Below are 18,528 nucleotides of genomic sequence, written 5' to 3'. Positions count from 1 at the left end.
TTAAGCGGGTATTGGATAGGCATATGGAGGATAGTGGGCTAGTGTAGGTTAGGTGGGCTTGGATCGATGCAACATCGAGGGCCAAAGGGCCTGAACTGCGCTGTATTCTTCTATTTCTATTTCTATTTCTATTTCTATAATATGCAAGGGCAGCTCATTAACAGCCCTCAGGGGTATTTTCGTATGCAAATGTAAAACCAGTTTACAGCACAATTGGTTTTTCACAGCATTTACCCAAAAATTAACACTGTGTTGGTAGGTCAAAATGAATAAATTTTCAGGGGCTAGCACTGACTATTTTGCATTGGTTAGATTGATTACATCAAAGTTAAATTCAACAGATTGAAACTACAATTATTCTTCAATTATAGCATCATTTAGATGTACAGCATAGTCATTTCTAAGATGTCTTTGATGTAGGGTGTTCCGTTGGTTTGTCTGTAGGTTTTGTTGTTGAAGGTGAAGGGTGTGGCAAGGCATAGGTCCAGTAACTTGATGACACTGTCTTTGCTGATGACGTCAGTGGTGTTTGGTGTATGTGTCTTTGGGGCTTCTAATAGTGTAGTCGGTGTTTCCTTGGCCAGGTTAATATTGATTGATGTAAACAGGGCTGTTACATCAAAGGAGACCAATATATCATCCTCTTCTATCTTAGTATCTTTGATGGCCTCCAGGACTTCTTGGGTGGAGTGGATGGAGTGGTGTGAGTCTTCTAAACTGAGTCATCAGTTTAGTCATCAATGAGTCATCAGAACATTATGTCACCGAGGCAACACACTTTGCAGCACAGAGGAACAATGCAGAGCAGAGAAAAATTAACTATACCGAGTATTCAAAAGGAATGGATACCCAATTAACACAGTCCGCTGATTTCTCAGCAACAAACCCAAGCAAGCAGACAAAACAAGTCCAGAAACCCTAGCCACTCTCCACTACATCAAAGACATCTCGGCAATGACGACCAGACTACTCAGCCACCTTGGCATCATAGTAGCCCACAATCCCACCAACACACTAAAACAACAGCTAATGAACTTGAAAGACCCTATGCAGTCACCAAGCAAAACTAATGTCATTTACAAAATACCATGCAAGAACTGTAACAAACACTACATTGGACAAACAGGCAGAAAACTAGCCACCAGGGTACATGAACACCAACTAGCCACAAAACGACATTACCCTCTCTCATTAGTATCCTTACATACAGATAAGGAAGGACACCACTTCGACTGGGACAATACATCCATCTTAGGACAAACCAGAGACACACATAAGAATTCCTAGAAGCATGGCATTCCAATTGGAACTCTATCAACAAACACATCGATTTAGATCCCATCTACCACCCCCGAGAAAAAGAACAGGAAATGACATCACCACTGGAAATGAAATCACCACTGGAAATGACAACACCAACCCAAAGAAACCAAAACATATAAATAGAAAGCAGGAATCATGTACAGTGCTTCGCTGAGATCGACTGAAGATGTTACCTAGTAGGGTGAAGAAACATCTGGAAAAGAACCTTCCAGCTCAGTGAGCAAACCTACATCTAGAACCTCAACCTGAGCTACAAGTCATCTCAAAACTCGGTAAGTGTTGAGTATTGTTGGTGCATCACTTATCCTGTCAAATGTGGAGTACTCCAAGACAATCCTTATTTGTGTCTTGTTGATGGTGGACAGGCACTGGGGAGTAAGGATTGGGTTGCTTGCTGTAGTATTCCGAGCCTCTGACCTGTTGTTGCATACATTGTGATTATATGGTGAGTCAAGTTGAGTTGCTGGTCTACGGAAACCCCAAGCATTGCAAGACTTGGGAATTCCGGGGTGGTAATACTATTGAATGTGAAGAGATAGTGGTTAGATGGCTCTTTTTATAGATTCTGATTGCCTGACATTTGTGTGGTGTCGATGTTACTTGCCACTTTTCTGCCTAAACCTGGAAATTGTCGACATCTAGTTGCATTTGAAAATGGGCTGTATTACTATCAAAGGAGTCGCAAATAATGCTGAATACTGTGCAATCATTGGTGAACATACCCACTTCTGGTTTTATGATGGGAAGAAGGTCATTGATGAAACAGCTGATGGTTTGTCTTACGACAATCCCCGACGAACTCCTGCGGAGAGATATCGGAACTGAGATGACTCACTGGCAATAAAATAATAATTTGTTTTTGTACCATGTGTGACTCCAACCAATGTTAAGTTTTCTCCCTGATTCTGATTGATGACCGCTTTACTTTGGCTCCTTAATGTCAGGGAAAATTCTGAAAGGAAACGGTAACAAGCTACATGCAGTTCGTTTTGCCATTTCGATGTGCTACTGCCCGACGTTACCTGCCCGATTAATTGTTTAAGTGTGTTTTTATATAATGATCAAGTTTGAAAATTCCAGAAGTGAGTATTTACAAATTATTACGACAAAATTTGAAGCAGAAGTTTTGCAAATCATATGTTTTAGTTGCCTGATTAAGTAACTTCCATGGATACGTGTTCCAAAATGTCAACTGATTATTTGGGAATGTGTCACGTCTTTAAAATTTAAAAAGGAAAAGTTCCAACTGTCGAGAAGGATTTCTTGGGATATTCTGAATGTTGTTATACATTCAGGAAACTGTGGTCTGTATTCACATATTGCAGATTTGGATATAAGTCGATAGCATGAGAATAGATCCTATTTATAATCATGATTTTTTTATATGACACATAGTGTTCCAAAAAAAATAGTTGCACTGCACATTCCATTAAATTCATAAACGCCTGTTCTCCATCAATTGCTGCCATTTAAAAAAAAACTGTTTAATTGTAGCCGTTAGTTTCATCATTCTGGATGCGCTCGAGTTTAATAAATGAGAGAATTCTGGTTTATTTGCATCAGTCTTCATGACTATTACCAAAAGCTTCCGTCAGAGGAAAGAGGACGCAAATGATGTCGAATACTGCGACTCCCAAGTTTCAAGAGTTTCTATCTGATGGCTCCAGCCATCAATCTAATCCACATTAGGATGTACATCACTAACTCAGTGTGATGAATTGAATTGTTGTGACTACCACGTCTGTGGACAGCCCTGCAGTCACCTTTGTAGAGGTTTACAAATATTTAAAGTAGCAGCTATTGTGGTCGCTCATCAAGACATTGTGCAAAGAACGGGTATCAAATAATCTGTTCCTACTGCAATTTGCTGTGTGATTGCGAGAGTAAACATCATGGATAAGAACCTGAGAAGGACAGCAAGTCCTGCTCCCCACCTGCTCTCTCTCTATCATACTCAAGTGTAGTCCTACCACCAAAAACAGAAATTGCTGGAAATCCACAGGGTGTCTGATAGCATCTGGGCAGAGAAAGCAAATTAAGCGTTCACAACTACTGTTCTGTTTTTATTCTTGATTTCCAGCATCTGCAATTCTGTCATATGTGTTGTTCAGAGTATCACAAACCTGCTGAACAGCATAGAGACAGAAATAAAGACTACGAAGATCAGAAACGGATTCGACAGCTCACTAACTGTGATACCCTACAATACCTGGCTCACAAGCCGAAATGTAAGATTACTGCATACCTCCAAAGTTAAGGCAGGGATGTCCTGCCACTGATCTGATGTTTGTTGAAGGACTAAATCTGTACTGCTGATGGTGTAGGCCTTCAGCAATTACTGCGTGTTCTCACTGGCTCACTTGATCATACTATCTAGGATTCTTGCCCAAGCTCCATGAAAAGTTAAACACAAATCCTGTAAAGGTTCCAAACAAAGGTCAAATGGCATTGAAACAAATGTGGAGAAGATCTGATTGAGTACTCTGATCAAAGAAAGTAGCAGGCATTATTCTGCAAAAAGCAGAACGTTGTGACTGCTATCTCATGGAAAGGTCAGGTGACCATGCTGTTCCTGAGAAAGTATGATATATATTTTCCAGTGGTAAAGTAGCACTTATAAAATCAGTTATTCTTCTGACCGACTGTTCGTGCCATGAAGCAAAGCTGACGTGCAAGGTCAGGCCGGACAAAATTAATACAAGAACAAGAGCAAGACGGAGGCTCATGCAGCAGAGATAGCCATTACACCACCAATCTGTACAAGTCCCTTTCCGCCAGTGAAGATTAAGAGCCTTCTGTGAAAATTGGTAAACATGTACAAAAAGATTGCACAATTTTTATAATGCAAGCATTCATTTCATTTTTGCTAAATGTGTTGTAGCACATACTGTTGTAGGTAAACATCAAAGGTTCAAAATGTATCAGAAAGAAGTTTAAATGTTTGTAAATAGTGAGAACATCACATTTCAAATGTAATTTCAAAACATTTTGTGCGGTAAAACCTGCAATTTGTTTCACAAAGAAAATGCTGGTAGACTGAATTTTCAGGGTTGCAATCTGAATTCAGAATTTGGAAATTGGAAGCGTGATTCAGAAAGGTAGGACAAGTGGCTGGTCTCTCTGCAAGTATGTCTTCTAAACCTAGTGGTATGTAATAATGCATTTTCAGACAATCAGAATGCTTACATAAAGTCAAGGAAAGAACAATTAAATTTCAAAAACAAATTGTAATTGTAGATTATCCTTCCAGCTTCCACATTAATAAATTTACATTCCGAAATCTACAGTTATGATTGGACATTATTATCCACACTATAGCCAGAAGTAGACTGGATGCTGTTTTTCTGTTTTTCAACAGTTTCGAGAGCTGCCCAAGTACTGATAGCACTGGCGGAAAGCCAGGCATCTTATATTTGAAGAACCTACTTACACTTATCAAATTTTACAGTAATATTTTGTATTCTAATTGAAGACAACGTGTTGGGAATGAAAAAAAACTGTGAACTGACTGATCACTTCTATGTCCAATATCAGTGCATGGTTTAAAATCATCAAGCTTGGACTTTTTTTATTGCTCTGAAATTCGAATACAAAATTTAATATAACTTGCTATTTCAAAGAATCAATTGGAATTATTGATGACGTTCAACAGATAAACAAAAGTAAATGGAAATATGGTCGTTTTGTACGTATCAGAAAGGGGAATATTGTTTCAGAAAGAAATTATTTAGTAATGGAGAATCTGTCAACACGAAAAAAAATAGATTGCTGAGGCGAAAACAAAGCAAAACCTTAATAATGATGTTGACATATTTGCTTTGGAATAAGTTTAAAAGAAGGCAAGATTGCCAAAAATCTAGCCAGTTATTTTTCAAAAATTATATGCACGTTTTAAGGTTGAACACACTAGAAAATAATCGTAGTTGGAACATTACAGTAGTGATTGAATTCAGTTTTTTCCAAAATATTGTGAATGACATTTTTCGACAAGAAAGTTTCTTCAGTATTCCTGACTCGTTTTCAATCGCATTTAATTGGGTGATACCTTAGAAGATAAGAATAATACCAGGATAATCGCACAACATGGAATGGCAATAGCTCACTTTAGATACAGGTAATCAGAAGTATGATGTTAAAATTAAGCGTGGAAGTACTGAAATATTTGGCAGATTTTGTGGCTGTATCAATGTGGGAGCACTAAGGGGCCAGCGACCATAATTCTATTAGATTTAAAATAATGATCGAAAAGGATAGACCAGATTTAAAAGTTGAAGTTCTAATTTGGAGAAAGGCCAATTTTGACGGTATTAGGCTAGAACTTTTGAAAGCTGATTGGAGGCAGATGTTCGCAGGTAAAGGGACGGCTGGAAAATGGGAAGCCTTCAGAAATGAGATAACGAGAGTCCAGAGAAAGTATATTCCTGTTAGGGTGAAAAGAAAGGCTGGTAGGTATAGGGTATGCTGGATGACTAAAGAAATTGAGAGTTTGGTTAATAAGAAGAAGGAAGCATTTGTAAGGTACAGACAGGACAGATCGAGTGAATCCTTAGAAGAGTATAAAGGAAGTAGGGGTATACTTAAAAGGAAACAAGAAGGGCAAAAACGGGACACGAGATAGCTTTGGCAAATAGAATTAAGGAGAATCCAAAGAGTTTTTACAAATACATTAAGAACAAAAGGGTAACTAAGGAGAGAATAGGGCTCCTCAAAATTAGCAAGGCAGCATTTGTGTCGAGCCACAGAAAATGTGGGAGATAATAAATGAGTATTTTGCATCAGTACTTACTGTGGAAAAGGATATGGAAGGTATAGACTGTAGGGGAATAGATGGTGACATCATGCAAAATGTCCTTATTACAGAGAAGGATGTGTTGGATGTCTTGAAACGGATAAAGGTGGAAAACTCCCAGGACCTGATCAGGTGCACCCTCTAACCCTGTGGGAAGCTAGAGAAATGATTGCTGGGCCTCTTGCTGAGATATTTGTATCGTCAATAGTCACAGGTGAGGTTCCGGAAGACTGGAGGATGGCTAACGTGGTGCCACTGTTTAAGAAGGGTGGTAAGGACTAGCCGGGGAACTAGAGACTGGTGAGCCTGACGTCAGTGGTGGGCAAGTTGTTGGAGGGAATCCTGAGGGACAGGATGTGCATGTATTTGGAAAGGCAAGGACTGATCAAGGATAGTCAACATGGCTTTGTGCGTAGGAAATCATGTCTCACAAACTTCATCGAGTTTTTTGAGGAAGTAACAAAGAGGAGTGATGAGGGCATAGTGGTAGATGTGCTCTGTATGGACTTCAGTAAGGAGTTCGACAAGGTTCCCCATGGGAGACTGATTAGCAAGGTTAGATCTTAAGGAATACAGGGAGAACTAGCCACTTGGGTACAGAACTAGCTCAAAGGTAGAAGACAGAGGGTGGTGGTGGAGGGTTGTTTTTCAGACTGGAGGCCTGTGACCAGTGGAGTGCCACAAGGATCAGTACTGGGTCCTCTACTTTTTGTCATTTACATGAATGATTTGGATGTGAGCATAAGAGGTACAGTTAGTACGTTTGCAGATGACACCAAAATTGGAGGTGTAGTGGACAGCGAAGAAGGTTACCTCAGAATACAACATGATCTTGACCAGGTGGGCCAATGGGCTGAAAAGTGGCAAATGGAGTTTAATTCAGAGTCCTGCATTTTGGGAAAGCAAGTCTTAGCAGGATTTATACACTTAATGCTAAACAAAGAGACCTTGAAAGTGGAGTCGTAGGTGGAGATAGGATAGTGAAGAAGGCGTTTGGTATGCTTCCCTTTGTTGGTCAGAGTACTGAATACAGCAGTTGGGAGGTCATGTCCCGGTTGTACAGGACATTGGTTAGGCCACTGTTGGAATATTGCGTGCAATTCTGGTCTCCTTCCTATCAGAAAGATGTTGTGAAACTTGAAAGTGTTCAGAAAAGATTGACCAGGATGTTGGCAGGTTGGCGAATTTGAGCTATAGAGAGAGGCTGAACAGGCTGGGGCTGTTTTCCCTGGAGCATCGGAGGCTGAGGGTTGACCTTATAGAGGTCTAAAAAATTATGTGGGCCATAGATAGGGTAATTAGGCAAAGTCTTTTCCATGGGGTAGGGGAGTCCAGAACTAGATGGCATAGGTTTAGGGTAAGAGGGGAAAGATATAAAAGAGACCTAAGGGACAACGTTTTCACACAGAGGGTGGTGCATGTATGGAATGAGCTGCCAGAGGAAGTATTGGAGGCGGGTAGAATTGCAAAATTTAAGAAGCATTTGGAGGGTTACATGAATAGGAAGGGTTTGGAGGGATATGTGCTGGGTGCTGGCAGTTGGGACTAGATTGGATTGGGATATCTGGTCGGCATGGATGGGATGGACGAGGGTCTGTTTCCATGCTGTACATCTCTATGACTCTATGAGAACTGAATTGGTAAATTTCATGTCAACACAAAGGCGACGATCTAGCAGGAAGAGTGTCCTTGTCTTCTCCTCCATTAAAATATTTCAATAATTCCAGCTAAAAGTTAATAATGCATGACATGAGTATGGCATACTGATGCAAGTGCGTAGAAGTGATTTGCTGTCTGAATTAACTAATATAAGGAAAGACAGGGTGAAAATAAAACTGAAGAATGTATCTCAGACATCTGCATTTATTTGACATAATTGTTGAGGTCTGAAAGGCAATAAATTGCAGTATTGTCACGCAATTCATGTATGAGCTAACTTTTACATCAAAGTAGTATCGCTGAGAGGCCATTACAAAAAAAAGTAATATGGATGCTCGATTTTATAGCTGAAGAGGAGAGGGTGGAAATACTTAATATTAAAAATCCAGAAATGGTACACGGGAAGTGAGAGCTCAAAATCTTTTAAATTCAAGAATAATTTATTGTTGTAACTGTATGTGTCATAAGAGCCAAGGATGATCCAAAGCCCTCAGGAGATATTCGGGCAGTTGCCGTGTAGCACCGGGAAAAAGAGCAAGACTGTATTAGGAAACACAATATTAGGAAAAAGGTAAAACAGAAAATCGCTAGACCAGCTGGGACGTAAAGCGGGAAGAAACAGGCTCCAGCAATTGGGGAAGAGAAGAATAAACCGACCAGTTGTCACTCCGACTCATGAGTGCTTATGTAATGATGTGAAACATGAAACATGTTCAGGTGCGACAACACTTTGCTCTGAAAGGGAGTGACATACGTGCGCTGTTGTGAAATTAGAAGTCCTGGTGTTCTGTGATACATCTTCATCCGAGACCTAAAATCATCCACTGGTGGCATAAATATTCAGAAAGAGTAGGGGCTGAGGGATTGCATACACAATGTCCAGATGCAGGCCTTCTGCATAACATTTAATGTCAGGCTGCTATGGGGCAGACCAGGCACCCTCAAGAAGGCAGCTTAAACACTGTGTTTTTCTAATTTTGAAGGCTACTTTAAATTCTTGTGTTCCGGATGCAACGAAACTGGTCAAATTGCCCGACATAAAGCAATGCATAACTTATTCAAACACTATAGTTAAATACAACAAGGAAGAACTTCGAATAACTTAACTCTACTGGAAAACTTAACAGAATAATAGATGCATTAGTTATTACTAATTAATAGTTCCAATCCAGCAACATTCTATTAACGCACCATTGGGCAAAAAGAAAAGTCAGAAACAGATTGTCTCAAGTGCAATCCAGCAGCAGAGAAAAAAAATCACGTGAAAACGCAGAGAAAATTAAAAAGCCAAGGAGACATTTACTACAGGTTCCAACACTGTTGAGATTCCAACAGCAACTGATGAAAGCTCACTAAAAATCCATGATCTGTGAGAGCTTGACCACAGCAATTCAGACCGTTTTATAGTTCGAACTTTTAATAAAATCTAGTCCTCACAAGTTGTTTACCTGCTTCCGTCTGTGCTGCATCTAGTCCTCTAGTCTCTCTTGAAAAGAAACCAGGACAAAATGCCGCTATTAAAACCACAGCAGCATCACACGGGATAATGAATGATGGATCAGTTGTGATATTCATCCCATTTGTAAGCATACCATCTATTTTTAATCTTCTGAACCAAATATAAAAGAAAGGTGTTTATATGTCCACACCTCCAAAGTCACAGTCCAAGAGAAAATGACTACAGTCAGTGTGCGATATGCTGCAATCTCAATTTGACCATACAATCCTCCCATTATCCTTGTACCTCAAATACATCCTCTGCTGGACAAAAAAAAAGATGATTACATCCGGTTAATATGGTCCAAATCAAGGAATTGATGCTCTGGGAGACAACATCTGTTATGACTTAATGACAATGGTTGTGCGCAAAGTTCCCTTGGTTGAGAATGTTGTCTTATGTTATATAGTGCCTCACAGTTGATGCCAACTGGACTGATATCTTTAGTATTTTATCTACGATATATAATCAAAATATTAGGAAAGCAACCTTGTACATTTTAGCAGAAGATGTCAGTTAATCATAGTTGTGAAAAAGCACATTTCCTTCTCAAAGAGGAGAATGATATGCATTAATGCACCCTAAAAATTCGTTGTCCTACTATTTACTGTTTTTCCTACTATTCCTACTGTTTGGCATGCGATGTAATTTATCTGCTGTTACAGCAGAAACTAATCTTGCATATTGCTTGCACATGAAATCAAATACAAAGTCACAAGTATTCCTGAGGGCAGAGTGACCTTGTGAACTAGCGGAATGCCTGATCTCGCACTGTACATTTCATATTTTAAGTGCTTGTCTGATAAAATAACTGGTTACTTTTCTTGAAAAGAATGATAAACTTCTCTTCAGTAGGGGCCGGCAGGTAGCAATGATCACCCTAGCATCATGAGTAGCTATCGATGTCATTGAGTGAAGTTTTCAGATTGGTGATTCGCACAGTGTACATTTTCAGCTCGCAAAATAAAACGCATTAAGAGGTGTCAGAGGAAAGTGACTGTGAGCGAAAGAAAGGCTACAGGGACAAGAGGCATCGCCTCCTTTGAAACAGACCAAAGATTCGAGTGAAAAATAAAGAATGTTACAACCACAAATGCACCAAAGACAGCGAAATATCAGGGATGATCATCCCAGCACTCCAAATTATATGGGTTCCCAGGCACCCTACCTTCATTCTACTGAACTGTTTCCAAGTATTTAAAATGTTCCCGTCTATCAGATCTGTACATTTCTTTTCTTCCTTAAATTAAGTTATGTGTTATATCTAAACTGCAGCTTCATGGTAAATAGAACAACCCATCTGAAAATTGCGTACAAAATGGTAAAATTCATAGTTGGGAGTTATAATGAAATGTAGAGATGGCAACATAGTCTGTATTAACGTAATACAACTTGCATTAATGTATTTTGTTCTGGTCAATGTTCTCTCCATAAGTTTAGTTTTAAATATTGAAACGAACAGTTCAGCGAATTCACAACCCAACAGGAAAAAATGCTTTCTTCATAGCCAAAATGATGTCGGCCAGCCCAATAATTAAAAACAACAGAAAGATGCATTTAGAACCGACACCCCCTCATCAAAGAATCATGTTCCAAAACTGCACATATAATAAATTAGATTGATTTAATCTAACAAGCCTGAATGAAAGTATTTAAATAATAAGATTGACTGCCTTTAAATCATTTTATCTGGAGTAAAGAGCGTTTATTTCTAAACTATACTGTCATTAGCTATCAGTGGCCAATTGCAAATAATTGAGGTTCGTTAAAAAAAACTTTGGAAATATCAACAAACGCAAGAGGGGATTTTAAATGCGCACCATTAAATACAAGATTCATTGATGTTGTCACTCTTTGAGAGCAATTTTACTTTAAGAAACGCCTGGTGCAGTTATGGGTAAAGACTCTTTGTGTCGCTGTCTACCAATAGGAAAAGCAAACGCTGCAAGAGGTCTACCTCCCCTTCCTATAATATGAAACACAGCGCAGTAAAGAAGAGCATGCAAAGTCGCCGACATCTACATCATCTTGCACTGAGGGTTCGGTCAATTGAGATTTTACCTTTATCATTTTAATGTCATTTTTCTTTACCAGAAAATGTATTTGACTTCATAGAGAGCGAGTTAAAACAAAGAGATAGGACGGCATTTTGGCAGATTTACACTTGGATCAAACCCGGAACAATGGCGAAAGGGCTCAGCCGTCTGTTCTATTTTGTGTTGCCGACTTGTGACTCGGATTTAATAAGACCATAAGACCATAAGACATAGGAGTGGAAGTAAGGCCATTCGGCCCATCAAGTCCACTCCGCCATTCAATCATGGCTGATGCGCATTTCAGCTCCACTTACCAGCGTTCTCCCCGTAGCCCTTAATTCCTCGAGACAACAAGAATCTATCAATCTCGGCCTTGAAGACATTTAGCGTCCCGGCTTCCACTGCACTCCGTGGCAATGAATTCCACAGGCCCACCACTCTCTGGCTGAAGAAATGTCTCCGCATTTCTGTTCTGAAATGACCCCCTCTAATTCTAAGGCTGTGTCCACGGGTCCTAGTCTCCTCGCCTAACAGAAACAATTTCCTAGCATCCACCTTTTCCAAGCCATGTATTATTTTGTACGTCTCTATTAAGTCTCCCCTTAATCTTCTAAACTCCAACGAATACAATCCCAGTATCCTCAGCCGTTCCTCATATGTTAGACCTGAAATGGCCTATTTCTGCTCCTATGACTTATGGGTCTAAAATCATAATAATCAGGTGAGTACCCAATTCAGAGATAGAAACAGTAAGTGCTGGAGAAAGTCAGCAGGTCTGGCAGAGTTTGTGGAAAAACAGAATTAATGCTTCAAGTCCAGTTCTGAGGAAATCAAGCTGAACTCTGTTTCAGATTTCCAACATCCATAGTATTTTGTTTTTATTTGAGTCTCCCCAGTTCAGTATGCCTTCTATGTTCTGAGTTAACTGTTTTATTAATAGGGCTTTTAATAACTGGCCTAAGGACAAGATTGCCAACATTAGAACAGGAAGAGACCATTGCGCCCTTGAAGTCAGGTTATGGAAGCTGCCTTCGGCATGGCCTAACTCCCTTTGTCCCATCTAACGATCTATTGTCTCAAGTGCTAAAATGTTTAGAGGAAGAGTAATTTTGAAAGTCTAGATAGACCACATCCACTGGGTTTCCCTGGTCTAACCTACTTGTTACCTCTTCAAAAAATTCCAACAGGTTTGTCAGGCATGACCTCCCTTTACTAAATCCATGTTGACTTGTTCTAATCAGACTCTGCTCTTCCAAGAATTTAGAAACCTCATCCTTAATGATGGATTCTAGAATTTTACCAACAACCGAGGTTAAGCTGATTGGCCTATAATTTTCCATCTTTTGCCTTGATCCTTTCTTGAACAAGGGGGTTACAACAGCCATCTTCCAATCATCCGGGACCTTTCCTGACTCCAGTGACTCTGGAGTCACTAATTTTCGGTCAAATACTATACGTGATCCCCGAAGAAATCGAGCGCGGTGCTTTTGTTGGGAATATTGCGGAAGATTTGGGCCTAAGTGTTGGCGAGATGTCGTTTCGCAAATTTCGACTCGTTCCTGATGATGAAATGCAGTTACTGAAGGTGAACATGGAGAACGGTATTTTAGTTGTGGACGAGAAAATTGACAGAGAAACTCTGTGGACGAAGCGCATCCTATTTTGTTTCTCGGAATGTAGCGGTAGAAAATCCATTGGAAATGCATCGTGTCGATGTGAAAATCGGGAGCGATGGGAGTAAAATTGCAGAGCTGATGTTAGGAAACCCCTTAGACCCTGAGCAAGAGACAACATTTCACCTGACACTGACGGACATTGACGGTGGAATTCCTCGAAGATCTGGTACTGCAGAAATAGTAATTACTGTACTGGATGTAAACAATTATGTGCCAGTATTTGATAATCAGTTACACAGAGTTAGCGCATTGGAGAACATACCTAAAGGTACCTTAATCATAACATTAAATGCTGTTGATTTAGACCAGGGAACAAATGGCGAAGTAAAGTAGTATTTAACCAGCCACGTTTCTCATAGTGTGAGGGACTTGTTCAGTTTAGACTCCGCACTTGGTCATGTCAGAATTCAAGGATCACTGGACTATGAAGAGGAAAAGGTTTATCAACTTGGAGTAGAGGCTTTGGACAATGGCAAACCCGCATTGGTTGGACGCGCCGAGATTATTGTTGAATTAGTTGACGTTAATGATAACGCGCCGAAGTTAAAAATAAACTCGCTATCCATTGAAGTGCACGAAGATATTCCAAGCGGGACTGTGATCGCTATAATAAGTGCAATGGATCATGATTCCGGTGAAAATGGACAAGTGCAATGTCAGTTGCAACCAAATATCCCGTTTATTCTTCAAAAATCTGCGAACAAGCAATATAGTTTAGTCGTCAGTGAAACACTGAATCGCGAAATCTCTCCGTTCTATAACATCTCCATTTCAGCCTGGGATGCAGGGTCACCCCGTTTTTACACAAATAAAAGTATTCACATTTCGGTTTCTGATATAAATGACAATGCACCACAATTTACCCAGTCGTTATATAATGTGTTCCTGATGGAAAATAATGCTCCAGGCGCATCAATATTTGCTGTTACCGCCTTGGATCCTGATTTGGGCAAAAATAGCGAGATATCGTATTTCCTATTGGACAGTTTCATACATGTGTTTAGTGTTAACCCCGAAAGTGGGCGGATTTACGCGCTGCACTCTTTTGACTATGAAATGCAGAAAAATATTCAGGTCAAAGCTCAGGCTCAGGCTCAGGATGGTGGAACTCCCTCACTGACCAGCACTGCTCTCTTGAGTATTGTTATTCTGGACCAAAATGACAATACGCCAGCCATACTATCACCTTCAAACGACAACAGTTCGGCTGTAATTGTACCAAAGTCTGCAAGTCCCGGATACTTGGTGAGCAAAAGTTTTGCAACTGACGCAGATTCTGGACAGAACGCACGACTTTCCTACCAGCTCATAAAAGCTACTGATTAGAACATTTTTAGCATGGGATTTACTTCTGGAGAAATCAAAACAACTCGAAATTTTAGGGAGGAAGATGCTGTTAGACAGACGATTGGAGTTTTGGTCAAGGACAATGGGCAGCTGAGTCTCTCAGTATAATCTCTATTCTCTTTACAATCCAAGAAAACGTTACTGACAATAGCTATGAACAAAGAAGCGAACCTAGAAATCCTGAATTATTTTCAGATTTAAATTTTATTTTGATCACAATTTTAAGATCAACGTCCTTTATATTTCTATTAATAATACTTTTCCTGATCATTGTGAAATTCAAACAAGGCAAGGAAATTTCTTGTTTCACATCCAGAATTTGTCGCTATGGACGGAGGAATCTAACCGATGCCTCTCGTAGTAGAGCTGTTCCAAAAGCAAATTTAAATGATCTAGATTCGGCTCGAACACTGCCTATTCGGGAATCATATAATTATACAACTTGTATCTCCCCGGAATCCTCTAAGACCGATTTTTTGTTTTTAAATCCGTGTCACCCGACGTTGCCTCTGGATGAGACTAATATCCGTGACATAGAGCGATAATGTAATGAGTCAATATTTATTGCGATCAATTTGCATGTTTCTACATCTATGTGTTTTTTTTTGGAATGCTGGCTCCGTCTGTGCAAAGGTTGAGGCAGACGCAATCTTTGTGGATGCTGTATCTGAAATGCTACTTTGTGATTGCTACTAACATTAGAACATATGCCGGGCTTCTTCGAGACTTTGTTCAATTGAAGTACTGAAAATTATGATAATAACCTGTGGTGACAGGAAGAGATTACAATGGAACCTTCAATTTTCAGTATCCTGGATGCCATTTATGTATTGTAGTTTGACCATTCCTTGTCACGCAAGGACTCACATTGCTTGAATAACATCCTAGTCGCTTTAGAAATATTGCAGTATGACTAGAATTTTTCAGAACACTTTGAGGGGAATAACACATCGCTGATTGCGTAAAATTCTGAATAATTTTGAAGATAAAAAAGAACATGGAGCAGACGTCTTCTAGTTGAACCCTAACGCCTGCCTCGCCATTTAGTTTCATCACGGCAGATGAGATTACTTTGCTATAATAACTTTTCACCACCTTACGTTAGAAGAAACCTGTTACTTTGGCCATGAAATTATTCAAGACTTCTTATCCCAACATCTTTGCAAGAAGGCAATGACAAAGGCTCATTGATGCTTTTGAAGTGAGAAACAAAACAAACTTTCCCTCTTAGTTTCCTGTGGGAACACTGATTATAATTGCAATTAATTTCTCCACTATAGACGATAGCACATGGTTTGCAGTGAATAAAATAGACTAGATTGAATGACATGCACGTATGTCGCTGCTTAACCTGGAAGGTATGTCTGGAACCTTAGATGGTGAGGTGGAAGGAGAAAAATTGGAAAGTTGTGAATCGTTATTATGGCATGGGAAAGTGCTGTGCTATTCTGAGGAGGTGTTGCAAGTAGCGAAGAAGTGGACTAGCGTTTCCTACAGGAAAATCTCCCCGTGGAAGGCTGATAAGGGAGGGCAAGTGACTATTTGTCTGGTGGTGGCATCCGTTGGAGGTGACAAGTAATTTGCAAAACTAATAGAATATTTTACTTTATCACGAAAGTAACTGATAATTAAAATAAGGACGTTATGCTGCTATTGCAAAGGACATTGCTAAAACCACATCTACTGAAGTATGCATAGTATGCTACATCTTATTTCGGACCTTATTAAAGGAAGGATACAAATGTATTGAAAGCATTTCAGATAACGCATTGAAGAATAATAGCAAGAAGTCGTTGTTTGTCTCATGTGGAAAAGTTGGATAATCCAAGATTCTCTGCTGGAGTTTAGAAGAGTAAGAGGGGATTTATTTGAAATTTATAAGATCCTGAGACGGTAGATATTAGAACAGAGAACAGTATAACACAGGAACAGATACTTCAGCCCACCGTGTCTTCACCAACCATGAAGCCAAAATAAACTAGCCTCATCTACCTGCAAAATGGTCGATATCCCTCAATACACTTTATGTTGATGTTCCTGTTTAAGTGTCTCTTAGCACTGGTATTGTATCTGCTTCTATCTATCTCACCACAACTCCCCCGGCCACCATCATCACCAACCCCTCAGTCTCCAATCCAGCAGGGGATTCCAGGGACTGACTACTCTGTTAAAAAAACAAATGCCTAGCACAACTCCTTTCAACTTTCCCTCTCTCCCATTAAATATATGCCTCCTATACGAACTTTTCACCCTGGGAAAAATACACTGACTCTCCGCCCTTATACATGCCTGTCATAATTTTTTAAATAGTTCTATCATGTCGCTTCTCAGGATCTGACGCTCCAGAAAAGAAATAATCCAGGTTTGCCCAACTTCTCCTTATAGCTAATGCACTCTGATACAGGCAAAATCCCGGTAAACCTGTTTTGCACCCTCAGCAAAACCTCCACATCATTCATATAGTATGACGACTTGAATGATTTACAATTCTCCAAATATAGCTTAACTAAAGCTTTATGTAGCTGCAACATGATTTGACAACGTCTATATCCAAACGTTATTACTGATGAAGGCAAGCATGCCATACATCTTTACAATTTGATCTACTTGTGTTGCTGCTTTCAGGACGCTATTTACTTCCACCTCAAGATCTACCTGTGTATCAAAACTATTAAAAGTCCTGCCATTTACTGTATGCTTTGCTTTGGAATTTGTTCTCCCTAAATAAATGAGTTCACATTTGTCGGATTAAATTCCAGTTAATATTTCTCATTCCAAATTTTGCAACGGATCCATATCCTATTGCATCCTTTGACAAATTTCTTCACTAACCACACTTCCATCACTTTTTTAACGTTGGCTGCAAACGTACTAATCAGACCACCGGTATTCTCATCCCAATTAATTTATCTATGCTATAAACAACAGAGGTCCTGGCACTAATCTTTTTCCAACACTACCAGTCACAGAGCTCCAGACAGAAAAAAAGCCCTCTATAACTACATTCTGTTTTCGATTGTAAAGCCAATTTTGTGTTCAACTTAGCTACCTATCCTAGATTCCATGTGACTTAACCAGCTGGACCAGCTAACACGACGAAACTTGTCAAATGTTTTAGTAAAGGTCATGTACACAGCATCCATTAACCTACACTATTATCTTTTGCAATTCCTCAAAAGGTGCAATCAAATTTGTGAGACAAGCCCTCCACCACACAACATTATGCTGACTATCCCTAATAAGTCCATTCTTTTCCAAACACAAGCAAATCCTGAACCTATGATTCTTCTCAAATAATTTCCCTGCCACTGATTAGGACTCACTGGCCTATAATTTACTTGATTATCCCTGTTGCCCGTCTTAAACAAAAGAAATACATTGCTTCTTCTCCAGTCTTCTGTAACATTGCCTGTGGCGAAAGGAAGATCGCTGTTAAGACCCTAACAATCTCCTCCCTTGCATCTTTCAGTATCCTGGAATACATCCCATCAGGTGTTCATAACCTATCCACCTTAATGTTTTTCAAGACACCCAACACGTCCTTCCTTTTAATATCGACGTGGTCTAAAACATTAGTATAAACATCCCTAATGTTATCATCAGCCACGTACTTCTCTTTGGTGAATATCTGTGCAAAGTACTCACGAAGGCCCTCACCATTTTTTTCTGGCTTCATGCACGTAAAGCATTTTTTTTTGTTTTGCAACAATCCAGATAATAGACGTCATTGTTTAAAAATCAAGGCTCACCCATTTAAAGAGTAGAAGTTTTTTTTCTTTCTCTCTCAGAGTGATGTGAGTCTTGGAACTCTATTCTAAAGAAAGTTTAGATGTAAGGTTTTTGAAAAAGTCAAGGCTGAATGTGGATTTGAGCTTGCAGTCAGTTCATTAATGATTTGATGGAATAGCAGAGCATGATCTTGGACCTAAACACCTTTTGCCCGAAACGTCGATTTTGCTGCTAGTTGGATGCTGCCTGAATTGCTGTGCTCTTCCAGCACCACTGATCCAGAATCTGGTTTCCAGCATCTGCAGTTATTGTTTTTACCTGTTGGACCTAAACAGTCTAGTTCTGCTCCTAGTTCGTCTGTTGCTATGTATGCTTGCATGTTATCTTGCAGTTCAGAGTTCCCAAAGTTTCGTCTCATACATAATATGTTTCCTTTATATTATTCGTACTAAAATAAACAATTTCATGTTT

At 39.6% G+C, this 18,528-nt stretch overlaps 1 pseudogene; it reads left to right on the top strand.

Annotated features, from left to right (window-relative positions):
* The first annotated feature begins 1,977 nt into the window (after positions 1 to 1,977).
* On the top strand, positions 1,978 to 14,873 carry LOC122556969 (annotated as a pseudogene).
* Positions 14,874 to 18,528: the final 3,655 nt, after the last annotated feature.

This window comes from Chiloscyllium plagiosum, chromosome 14 (genome assembly GCF_004010195.1).
Source record: "Chiloscyllium plagiosum isolate BGI_BamShark_2017 chromosome 14, ASM401019v2, whole genome shotgun sequence".
NCBI lineage: Eukaryota > Metazoa > Chordata > Chondrichthyes > Orectolobiformes > Hemiscylliidae > Chiloscyllium > Chiloscyllium plagiosum.
Note: the sequence above shows the minus strand (reverse complement) of the source record. Positions and strands in the feature narration are given on the sequence as shown.